The sequence below is a fragment of the Mus musculus genome, chromosome 7, assembly GCF_000001635.26.
Source record: "Mus musculus strain C57BL/6J chromosome 7, GRCm38.p6 C57BL/6J".
NCBI lineage: Eukaryota > Metazoa > Chordata > Mammalia > Rodentia > Muridae > Mus > Mus musculus.
This window is the reverse complement of record NC_000073.6, coordinates 143,919,705-143,932,232: the sequence shown is the minus strand read 5'-3', so window position 1 is coordinate 143,932,232 and position 12,528 is coordinate 143,919,705.

Genomic DNA, 12,528 nt, shown 5'->3' with positions numbered 1-12,528 from the left:
ACTTCCCTCAGTGACAGAATGTGGCCTGAGAATTAGGAGCTGAAATAAACCCTTTCCTTCCCAAGCCGCTTTTGGTCAGTGTTTATCACAGTAATAGAAAGCAGACTAAGACACATGCCACACCATCTCTCCAAGTTCCAAGAGTTACAGGAGAACTTGAACTTCCCTATTGAATACTTTAAAGAGCATCTTTGTTCTGAGTGTTGCTTACTTTGTCAGACCCTTGACAGGTTCAAAAGCGGAAATAATTTGTGTATGAGGGGCTTTGTTTGTTTTTGGTTTGGGTATGACAAAGTCTTGCTATGAAGCTCATGTTGGTCTCAAACTCATTAGCTAGTCTAGCTGTCTGCATGCTCAGGACAATCCTGGCCCAGCCTCTCATGTGCTGGGATTACAGGTATAAGCCACCACACCCTGTCTGGGTTTTCTCTGTTTTGACCTGTACTTCCATCATGTCTTGCAGATCTGAGTGTAGCTCAGAATGAGACAGCTGGTCTTAAAGGGCACTGAGATCCTGTCCCATTCACTAGCTCCCTGGCTGTTCCAGGCCCTGCCTGAAGTCCTGAGATACTATGGGAAGATTCCTTACTTTAGAAGACTCAGAATGGAGAACCTAACCAGTTTGCTCCTTCACCTTGTCACCTCTCAGCCCCCAAGCTCTGTCTTTGCCGCAGCACCCTGACTGTTCTCTCCTATGTCATCTTATCACCTCTCCAAGCAACTTCCCCTGGGTACCTTGTGGCTCCTGACCTTGCCCTGCTCCAGGGACGCAGACTTGGGTTTCCTGAGTTGGGAAAGAGATGTTGATTACAGATAGACACCATAGAGCACAGCTAGGACTCAAGTCCTAAGAGGTGAGTACTGGGATGTTAGAGCCAAGACCAGAGGCCAGAGGGCCAGGGTGAAGCTAGCCCTCAGAAAGCAGAGGACCTGTGCAAAGAAAGTGCAAGCGAAGGGCTCAGGTCAGGTCCCAGATGTGAGTTCCAGGGCTTGGGTATGTGGACTCCACAAAGATCATGTGTCATCAGTTTCATCTTCAACATTGATAGCATCTAGAGATGTGGCCTTTGAGGGTGATTAGGGTAAATGAGAGCATGTGGATGGGGACTTGGAAGATGTCGGTGGCTTTATAAAACAAAGGAGAGAAACTGAGCTAATACACTTGCCACACAATGCCCTGTGCCCTGCTCTGGCATGTCATGTGATCAAAAGGGAGGAAGCAGATGTCGGTTTCACACTGGTGGGCTCCCCAGCCCTCAGACTATCGAACTGATTATCCTTCTATTCTTGATGAGTCTTTAGGTCTTGGCTATTCTGTTTCAGTAACAGAGACTAGGACAAGTGCAAAAATGTGCCATCTACATAAGAAGACCTTGGTGAAAAGAAAAGGAGGACAACGAGGATGAGAAGATGAGAAGGAAGAGGATGAGGGAGCAAAGAGGAAAAGGAGGAGGAGAAAAAAAGGTAGCAAAAGGAAGATTGGGAAAGGGGAGGATGACAATGAGGAAGATGGAAAGGAAGAGGGAGATGAAAAGAACAAAGAGGAGGACGGTAAACAGGAAGAAGAGAAGGAAGAGGAAGGGAATAAAGAAGAAGGGGAGAAAAAGAGAAAGAGGAAAAGGTGAAGATGAGATGGAGAAGGGGAAGAAGGGAGAGAAGAGGAGCAGAGGCTCCAAAGAGGAACCTATGACCATGGGCTGGGTGGTGGTTTGAATAGGAATGGCCCCAGTAGATTCATGTGTTTGAATGCCTGGCTCATAGGAAGTGGCACTATTAGAAGGTGTGGCCATGTTGGAGTGGATGTGGCCTTGCTGGAGTGGGTGTGGCCTTGTTGGAGGAAATGTGTCACTGTGGGAATGGGCATTGTGGTCTCCTATACTCAGGCTAGGCCCAGTGTGGCACACAGTCTCCTGCTGCATGTAGATCAAGATGTAGAATTCTCAGCTCCTTCTCCAGCACTGTCTGCCTGGATGCTGCCATGCTCCCTACCATGAGGATAGTGGAATAGGACTAAATCTCTAAAACAGTAAGTTGCTATGGTCATGGTGTCTCTTCACAGCAATACAACAGTGACTAAGACAGGCCTCCTCCCCATTAGCCTACTATACTTCGCACACACTTGATTTCATAATGAAGTGGTTTTTAAGCCCTGGGTACACACTAGTGAGAAATCTAAATTCAAAACAGCCAGAAGTGGCCAAAGGAACATTGCATCTGCAAATAACATGAAATCTGTGGCAGTCTGGGTGCATTTACAGGCTGAACACATGATACATATTTCTCAGAAAACCTGAGTCCTAGGTATTTTGTTGAAACTGTGGTGGGGGGAGGGTTCAGAACTCAATGCACAGAAGAGAATGCGCTTCTGAAACTTTCCCTGGGTGCCTACTCTTGCCCCTCTCATGAGGGAGTTGCCTGTCCCTTCCTGTTCCCTGGAGCATGGGCTCCTGCTGAGTGGCAGGTAGAATTCCCACCTGTGCTGGGAAGCTGGCTGGTGAGGTGGACTAATATCCACTCTAGGACCTCTATTTGCAGATCTCTCTTCCAGTGCCACTTCTTTCTGGCCCCAGCGTCTTTGTCCCATATGTCACAAGGAGAAGGCATCCTGCCTGGGAGGCACATCCTCTCTCAACCCCTTGAGCTAACTGTCCATCTACACAGCTAGGAGTTGAGTGACAGCCTAATATAGAACCTAATAAATTCCTATTTATTTTTTTGATTCCCTGGAACTCCATAACCCCAAAGAACTCAAGCCACTGAGCTGGGTTTTAGGGCAGGTGACCCTAGAATACCCTGCAGTAGTCAGAATCAAGAAGCACTTGAGTATTTTGTATAAGATGGCTTGATATTAACTTCCTCCATTTGCTAAGTCCTTTGTATGATAACACATCCTCCATTTGCTAAGTCCTTTGTATGATAATTACGCTATTAAACAGCTGCTGGTCTGTCCAGGACTGTGGCCATGAAGGGTCTGAATCATTCAGAACTGTTACTTTTTTCTGTGACTGCCTGAATGTGCAAACACAGAACCTGGGGGCCAGGAGCAGCTGTTTCATCTCCCTCATGTGGAATGCAGCAAACTGTGTTAAAGTTGGGAGAATTGAAGCCTAGAGTTGTCAGGGCCAACAGGCTGGCCGCATTCGACCAGTCTCTGAAGGACATAGTGAAAGATGAGACAATTCCATGTTGGGGAATGTTGGGCAGAGATGTGTGCTCTCCTGCAGCTCTGACCAGAGCCACTACTCACATCATTAACTCATAACCATCATTTCTGCCGTACAGTGCATTGTGCTGCAAACAAGAGATGCTGAGAGCATCACCCATCACTTCCTGCAAGGGAATGAGACAAGATGGAAAGAAACTGTGGGACGTGAGAAGGGAGAGGAACTCTTATCCCAGAGGCAGCTGAATCACTACCCAGGCCTTCCCCATCCAGCTGCAAGGCATCCTCTCAGAATCTCCCAGAAACCCCACTGACAGGAAGGTGTCTGTCCTAAGCCTCTGCTGATCCTTCAGAGCTCATAGATCAGAAGAAAGAGTGGGGAGGGCCCTTAGCAACCTAGTTGAGACTAACTTGAGGCCACCAAAAGGGTGTGTGAGGCTAATGTTGTTAGGTCATCACAGCAACTCTCTCCTGAGGGTTCTGGACTCACTCTTGGTGCGGTGTTTGAATCAACATCCCCATAGACCCTACTCGACCACTTGGTCCTCAGCCGGTTGCCTTGTTTGGGAAGCTTAAGGAGCCTTTGGGAAGTGGAGCCTTCCTGGTGGTCATATGTTATGGCAGGGGTGGGGGGTGAGTTGAAGGTTTATAGCTCCGCACGCGGCCCTCCCCTTCTCTCTCCTTCCTGTGTGTGGATGAAAATGTAACCAGCCAGCTCTCTGTTCCTACTGCTCTAGAACCAGAAGTCAAAATCAACTTTTTCTCCCTAGAGTTGCTTTGGGTCCTGGTGTTTTATCTCTGGCAACAAGAGGGCAACACAAGAAGGAGTCTGAGGAGACTCTCAGAAGAAGCCTGCCCCATGCCTCAGCACCTCTCCTAGTCCTCATGTTGAGGCCTATGTTAAAATAGCTTTAATAAAGATAGCTTTGTTTCATAATGGCTAATCATGAAATTCTTTTCGGTGTCTTAAGCTGCAAATCCTGCTTTGGCTGGAGTTGAGGTCCTTAAAACCCTAGGGATTCTGCAGGCTGCTGAAGGCAGCCACATGGAACTGTGCTTCTGTCCCTTCAATGCTGACAGAAATACTTTGGGAACTTGGTGGCAGGGCCTGGAGGCTGGCACAGTACTCTGGTTCACCTTAGTCACTGTTTTCCTGTCTAGTCTGGATTTCAGAGGGCTTGGTTAGAACTCAGGGGTGAGTCTCCTGTCTGCTCTTGTCACCCTCAGGGTACAGCATGACACCTCCTGGTCCTTCTATCTTGGTGGAAGGGATTAAGTGGAGAGGAGTGGAGCTCAGGGTGGGGCTTACAATGTGCTGGCTTAACCCGCACAAAACTCGGGTTCTGTGCATAAGCCAGGTATAGTGATGCACATCTGTAATTCTAACAGAGGTAGAGACAGGAGAGTGAAAAGTTCAAGGTCCTCCTGGGATATATTAGAGTTAGAGATTAGTCTGGGCTGCATGAGAACGGTCTCAAAAAAAAAAAAAAAAAAAAAAAAACAATAACAATCATGAGGCATTTGGCTTCTGACCCAATGGCTCCTGTATGTGCTGGATACAATAGGTCATGGCTCCAAAGGGGACTAATTACAAGGGCCAGGGCATGGTGGCACTGGACACAGAGCTGGGAGTGGTGTCAGACCACGCCTGTTGGAGTTGGGTCCTGTGTCCTGAAAGAGTCGCCTCATTTCCCCCCATTTGTGAAATAACCTCTCCCCTGGTGTCTTCTAAAAGCCTTCCCAGTAGGATAGATTCCGACCTCTGGCTGGGTGGACAGAGAGGGATGGTGCTACATGCTGAGCTCAGGAACTGGACCCAGACACCACAGGGATCCTCTTCTGCTCAGTGCCCCTCCCACCCATTAGCCAGCCTGCTGCAGCATCCCAGGTTCCCCAGACCTGCTTCTCTGCTCCACTTGCAGGGAAAGGCATAGGTCAGACACTGTTGTCCCCCACACCAGGGACAAGGAGCCTGGAAGCCTCTCAGAAGGTGACTTCTGGGCCCTGAAGGGTGCATGAGCCCCTCCCAACCCCCCCAGCCCCTTCAGCAGAGGCCCACTGCTTCCTTTCCTAGATAGTTCGACCAAAGGCCATCGTAAATCAAAGTTACCAGGGAAAAAAAAGAAAAGCAGCAGGTGACTTAAAGATTCCAGAGGCCCAATGACTGAAGCTCATGTTAAGATGTCGCAGACCAGAGCCAAATTATTTTGAACTATTTTTAGTCCCTTTGAAAACCACCCATCACCCACAATGTCCAACCTTGTGATTATCAAACCTTTCAAATGTCTCTCTAGTCGACCCCACACTTCCACCAACCCCAAAGCTAATAATGTGTCAGACAGCATCGGAGGCCGATAGCCAAGAGTGCCCCGTTTTGTTGTAACTTACTGTTGCTAAAGTCCCTTCCTAGGAGGAGATAATGCAATACTACTCCTTCTCCTAAGGTCCCAAAGACAAACCGAGGCACAATTCTGCCTACGTTCAATCTGGGGAACCAATGAGTTTATTGGGTGTCCTTACAGAGCATAAGTATATGGTTATGTACAGGAGTGTGGGTGCTCTCCCACTAACAGGCCACACCTAGAAGGCCTTCACCCAGCAGGGATAATGGCTTCTCCATACCTGCATAGATGGAACACCAGCCCCCTAGTCCTCCCCAAGCCTATATACTCTGGCAATTGGAGCAGACTTACATATAAAAGGTAGTATGAGCAGCTAGCTACTCCGATAAGGGTCTCCTGACCCCCTCCACACATCTGAGGGAGCAAACAGTCAACATTCCCAGCTTGGATGGTCAGACTTGGCTCTGGATTCCCTCTAGAGTGAGATCTGTTTGGATGCTGCCAACCAGTCTGAAGGCTAAAGTCCGGGCAGGAATGACTGGTCTCCTGGGCCACCTCCCTGGTCACTTCACTCAGGGACTATGACACTATCAGCTCTTGTGAGTGAACACTATGGAACAGCAGGCTGTGAGGCAAGTGGCTTCCCTGTGGCTGCCTCTGGACATAGTCTCTGTGTCCATCCCTCAGGGGCTACCTCCATTTGGAGTCTGGTGCTATGAGGAAAAAGTTAGGGTTGTAAGCTCAGACTCTGCCTGGGCTCTTTTGTTCCTGTTAATGCAGCCTTGGATGCCTAGCCTATGACTGCTGGCCCAGAAGCTAAAGTCCACCATCTTCAAACATAGGATAGCCAGCCTGCTGTGGACAGATGTTGGAAAGCTGTTCAGGCATGAGCTTCAGCCAGTTGTCTTCTGGGTGTGAAGCTATGCTGCCACCCTGAAAGTCCTTCTGAGCCGAGGCCTCAGGCTTTGGGGACCTGGCTCTCGTACATGGCCTAGGCACCGCTCTAGCTGAGCCAGGACTCTGATAGAGAACAGAGACCTGAGGCAGGAGAGGAACAAACCCATTTTTCAGCTGCCCCCTGAGAACAGCGTTAGTAAGCAAAGCAACCTCGAATCACCTCCAAAGCAGCAGCCACCAAAGCCTCAGGGTGGGAGGTTGATTTCAACCAAGAAGATAAGGCAATCTCAACAGTCTGATGCTTGGAGGAATGTTCTAGAAACCTCTGGGCTCCACTGTGGCTACTCCTTCGTCATTTGCAGCTGAAGGAGGTCAACTCTGGGATGATGATGAGATTAGCCATTCTAGTGGACTTGATCAGAAAGCAGAGAAGAGGGCTGTGTGGGAAACCCCACCAAACAGTTTTTTCCAATCTAGGCAGAGTTCCAGAAGACTACTAGGAGGGTGGGATGGGGGGAGCCTGAGGCTGGGAGAATTGTCAAGATCATCAGCAAAGGAAGCAACCGGATGTATGAATGGGTAAGAACATTCCGAGCAAGGCGATGTCCAGGTACATTGTGCAGAAATAGCCCTGCCTGACAAAACCTCTTTAACTGGCCACCATCTCCTCTACAGTGTGACCATTTTTCACATGGTTTGGGCACAAGGGTGAACCTGTCAATAATTCCTCCTTCTGTCCAGCTTGTGTGAGGCCCTGAGTTCTATCCCCCAGCACTGCAACATAAATAAATAAGAAGGACACCCAAGCAACAGGTGCAAGGCAGGGTAGTCCTAGTGGATGGGGACATATGGCCTCTGGTTTATCTGTGTCATCAACAGAGTTCTGGGAGATTCTGACATGAGAACGGTCCTGTTACAGGGAGGAGCCCTATGCAGACTAAGGAATTTGTCATCACTGATGTCGGAGGCTGCCATCTCTAGGGGGATCCTCTCCACAGTCATGAACCCTGCCACTGCACCCTGTCGCTCCACAGAGGAAGGACCTGTCCTGCAGCCTACCATGGGATTAGTTTGCAGAGAGGGAACATCTGAGGAAGGAAAATTGGGGCTTTAGGTTGGGGCCCCACTTTGGCTTTTACTGAGAAAGTCTCACATGATAGCCTAGACTGGTCTGGAACACACTCTGTTGCTCAGCTGGCTGATCATTCAGCAATCCTGCTGCCTCAGACTCCTGAGTGCTAGGTTTGCAGCCATGAGTCGCCACACAGGGCTGTAGGTAGTAAAACAGGTTTCTGTTTTGCTTACAAGTACTCTTCTTTGTTTTGTTTTGTGTGGGTTTTGTTTTGTTTTGTCTAAGTTTGTCCTGTGCAGTACTGGGGTGTGTTTGTACTAGGTACCACTGGGTTCCTGTCATTATTCACTACCTTATCTAGCCTCCTGGCCCCAGGCCTGCTTGGGGGTAGCTATTGTATGGTTGTTTCTGGGAGACGAGAATAAATGTCTATTGGCCCAGACTGGGATGCATGACAGATCAAAGAAAGGACTCCACCATTTCCAGTTTGGTGAACTAGCAGGTTGCTTGGACTTACTCACAGGATCATGTGTGAGAGTTTATAGGCGTGTTGGAAACTCAAAGGCATCACCAAAAACACAGCCCTGGGTGACGACTGGAGTTCTTTGTACACAGGCAGCTCCACCAAAGAGTCCCCTCTCCTAGCAGTTCTTACTGCTTTAAAAATCTGTGCAAGGCCTTGTGGGTCTTGAACATTTCTCGTGTCGTGAGCCTCACTTCCTCTGCCCAGGAGAGAAGGCCTCAGTCTGAAGTAAATAGCTACACACCAGCAGCTGCCTCCTGAGTGGTTTGGATTCTCTTTGGGAGCTCTGCTGGCCCTGGTGATTTCCAGCAGACATCTGAGAGACCCTGTTGTACCTACCTGCTTCAGGGTTTTAGACTGACCACTTCTGCAGCTGTCAAAAGCACTCACCTACCCATGTTCCAGTATCTCAATCGTAAAATCAAAAGCGTCCTCACGTACTCAATCACCCAGATCCTGGCAGGCAAGAAGTGCCAACACCTACCTGGATCATTAGGGGTCATTTCCTTGTTCTGAAGAGTAGGTTTGCTGTCCCAGCCTTAGCTCACATGGACTCAGCCCATTATGTACTCTATTGCAGTCAAGTCATTTTCCAAAAGAAAAGGCATTCACTTAACAGGCTTACCATTCCAGCCCTCACCCGGAAAATACTGGAGTTTCTGATTGGTTCTAATGCATTGCCCAGGAAGAATGGAAGGAGACAGCTTTCCTCGTCCCACTATTCAGATCACCCTGACCTGGGAAGCAGTGGGAGAGTGAGGCTAGCAAGCACGGGGGACAGTTTAGGAACCTGAGAGTCCACTTGGCTTGCAGCGTACACACATCCCTCTCCTAACTATGTGCCCGGCAACCTGTTAGCAACCTAGGACTCCCACCTGCATCATGCCGTGTGTCTGCTCACCATAGCAACACCTTGAGGCTTTCTGTCTTCTCTGTGTGTATACCAACGAGAACCTGGAAATGCCTGACTCAGACCTCAACCATAAGAGGCAGCTGCCACAAGGAGTTAGCTCTGAGGAAAACCAAGGCCTCAGTGCCTGTCAACCGTACACTGCACACGACGGCTGCCTGCACACAACGGCTGCCTGCCTTCCAGGCTGGTGACTGACAGAGACTCAGACCGTGACCTTCCCATGCATGAGCTTCTAGACCTGATATCCTTTCCTTGTGCTCCTCAGAAGTCTCACAGTCTCTGAGCAGCCATAAATAAAATGCCTCACTGGAAAGTTGTGCCCCAGGGTGTTAGGTTAATTGTGGTCATTGTTCACAGCCTCTGCTCAATTCGGCTGTTTTATTTAGGATTTCATAAAATATGTAAATGTTTGTTCCAAAAATGGCCTCCTGCTAAGGCTGATCAGAGTGTCCAGGGACTAAGTTGCTGAGAAGGCCATGAGCTGTCTGCTGCTGGCTGAACTGGAGTGATCTTCTGAGGTGGAGGCCTCCAGTCTTCAGCCAGTCTGCTCAAGAGGTGTTTGCAGCACACAGCCAGATGCTGCGGCCTCCATGGTGACAAGGGAGTCCTCCAAGGGCCCTTGTTAGGCCAATCATGGTCTTTTTAAGGGATGCATAGCAGGTGGGAAATCTGACCAGAAAGTTACATTACAGGGGCTGTGAGGAAGCTCGTCCCTACCTGGCCACTAACAGATGTAGAGATCCCACACCCTGGTCCCAGCTGTTATCCTAATCTCCCCACCACCCCTTCCCTACTCCCCAACCCCTCACCTCCCATCCCCAGTCTGCTCCTGGGCTCCCTTCCTCTGGGCAGCCAGCTCACCCCAGCTACACCAAAGACATAGAAAACAGCCAGGTTCTCCCCTCACATGGCATCTCTGAACTCTTTTCCAGGCCCTCCACCTGCAAAGGAAAACATCTAATATTTTCTCAGCCAGGAAACAGGGATGAGCTGTCCCATTCTTAGGTAAACAGGCTTCATCCCCTCACTTGGGGCATCCAGGGGACACATGGGAAGTTGTGAGGTGAGGGACACGTAGCCTGCTAATAACAGTGATTACCTCCAGAAATATCTAGGAGTCACTAGCACCAGGGGCAGAGACTGTGTGCTGGGAAAGGAGGGGCTAAGGCCCCTGGGCGGACATTCTTAGTCTGGGAAGGGAGGACTAGGGTACAGGAAAAGGACTGAAGGTCTCGGGAGGAAGAACTGAAAATGTGGGGAGGGAAAACTGGGGTCTAGTGAGGGAGTACTTAGGGTCTGGGGAAGGACGACTTGGGTGTGGGACTAGGGATGCGGAGGGGGCAGACTTGGGATCTGGGTTTGTACCAGGTTCTCAGTAGGTCCCACACACATTCAAACCTGGAGCATGCTCAGTCAGAGGAAAGGTCTGCGAGCTGTTGGGACAGTACAGCAGAGCCTCAGAATGTGGCCCCACCACATCTGATTGTCAGAAACAGTCCCCAGCTCTGCAGTGGGAAGCATACAAGAGGACAGCACGCACATGAGCAAATATACTTATATTGTATTATATATGTTTCTGTTTTTTTTTTTTTTTCTTTCTGAACCCAAGATACAATGCCCAGCCCCCAAACAGTTGTAGCAATTTCTGGGCCTTGGCTAGGTTTGCCCTGCCTTCACCCCGTGCCTCCATCTCCCAGACCCCACACCCTGTGCTGCCCTGTGCATCCCTTCTGGGAGTGTGCTTGCTCGGTGCTGGCCACTGAGGCTGACAGCTATTAGGAGGCACAGCAGGGCTCATCACAATCTGAGCTCTTGAGCTGCCTCTGACAAGAAGGAAAGGGAAGAGCGCTGCCCTGCTTGAGGCCTGAGTTCCTGCAGGTGTGATCTTTGTCCACACACTCACCTTTGAGAATGAACTAGGATGTACTCAGTGGAGATGGAGAAAGTTGAGAGAAAAATGTGCTAAGGAGAGTGTTAGGTCTCACACCAGGACGAATAGCTAGCTGAAGTGCCCAGTAACATCAATGTGGATAATGGCGGCCAAGCTCTCCCAGCACCCCTCAGTCCCCACCTATTACAGGGCCCTCTTGGCTGGCACATCCTGCCCCTTACCCTGAACTCTACAGCCCAGATATCGGGCTGAGCTTCCTTCTCTCCAGCTCATCTGGCCCCTATAATCCTGCCATTTTGGCCATGCTGGTCTCTTGGCCTAGGCTGCCATCTTGATCGGCGGCTCCTCTCCCTTTCCCCTTCTCCTCACGTGGCCCCGCTAAGGTGATGGGGCACTCTGGACTCTCCCTGATGTCCCCACCGCTGCCTAGGCTCTTTTATCTACAATAAACTTTCTCCTCCAACAGACCTAGAAGCAACCGTGTCCTTTCTTTTTATTTCTTTTTTGTTTCCATTCAAAGAGCAAATGAAAAGGCAGTAGGTGTGAAGGGCTCCCTCAGGTTCTAGAGCTTTCTGCGCTGATGTCTCAGCCCTCTCTACCAGCACACACCCAAGAGCTGCCACCAGTAAACCTGCTTGCCTACTTTTAACTTGGCTTGAATTGGCTTATTTCATTGGTGGAGGAAACCTATTTTTATTTTTATTTATTTATTTATTTATTTATTGGTTTTTCAAGACAGGGTTTCTCTGTGTAGCCCTGGCTGTCCTGGAACTCACTCTGTAGACCAGGCTGGCCTCAAACTCAGAAATCCACCTGCCTCTGCCTCCCAAGTGCTGGGATTAAAGGCTTGCACCACCACTGCCTGGATAGCCTTTGGGTTTTTATCCATATAATTCTTGACAGTTTATTTGTTGAGAGAAACTACCCCTTGGCCCACATAATCATGTTTCATCATCCAGGAACCCAGGCCAGTGACATCGATGGAGCGCAATCCAAAGAATGCTTTATATTCTGAAGTTGCTTTACATTCTAAAAGATACCAACCAGCCTACCTTATTGCTTCCAGATCTTTTGTGGAATCATAATTTCTGTAAAAATCTGTATGCGCCTCTTTCTTGGTTCTGCCATACCAAACTAATAGGAAGCTCCAATTCCCAAGGCCACCATGGATGCAACAGCAATGGGAACCCATAGATACTCGTCCAGAAGACCAAGTGTCTGAGAGTTTGGCAACATACCAGAAGTCAAGGTAGTAAATGTCCTCTACACCAATGGCCTACCAGTTCCAGGAGAAACAGACCCTCACCTCGCCTCGCCTCGCCTTCTTCTTCTTTTTTTTTTTTTTTCCAATAAAGATAGTCTTTTTTTTAAAGATTTACTTATTTATTTTATGTATATGAGTTCACCATTGTTCTCTTCAGATACACCAGAAGAGGGCATCAGATCCCATTACAGATGATTGTGAGTCACTGGGTGGTTGCTGGCAATTGAACTCAGGACCTTGGAAGAACAGTAGGTCCTCTTAACCACTGAGCCATCTCTCCAGCTTGTCTTTGATTTTTTTAAGAACTGAAGATGTAGCTCAATCGGTAGAGTACTTGCCTAGGATGATATGAACTGTCCAGGAATCTGTAATCCCAACACTCAGGTTGCTGAGGCAGGAGGATTGAGAGCACAAAGTTATTCCTAGTACATAGCCTGGGATACACCAGGCCCTGTTTCAACAA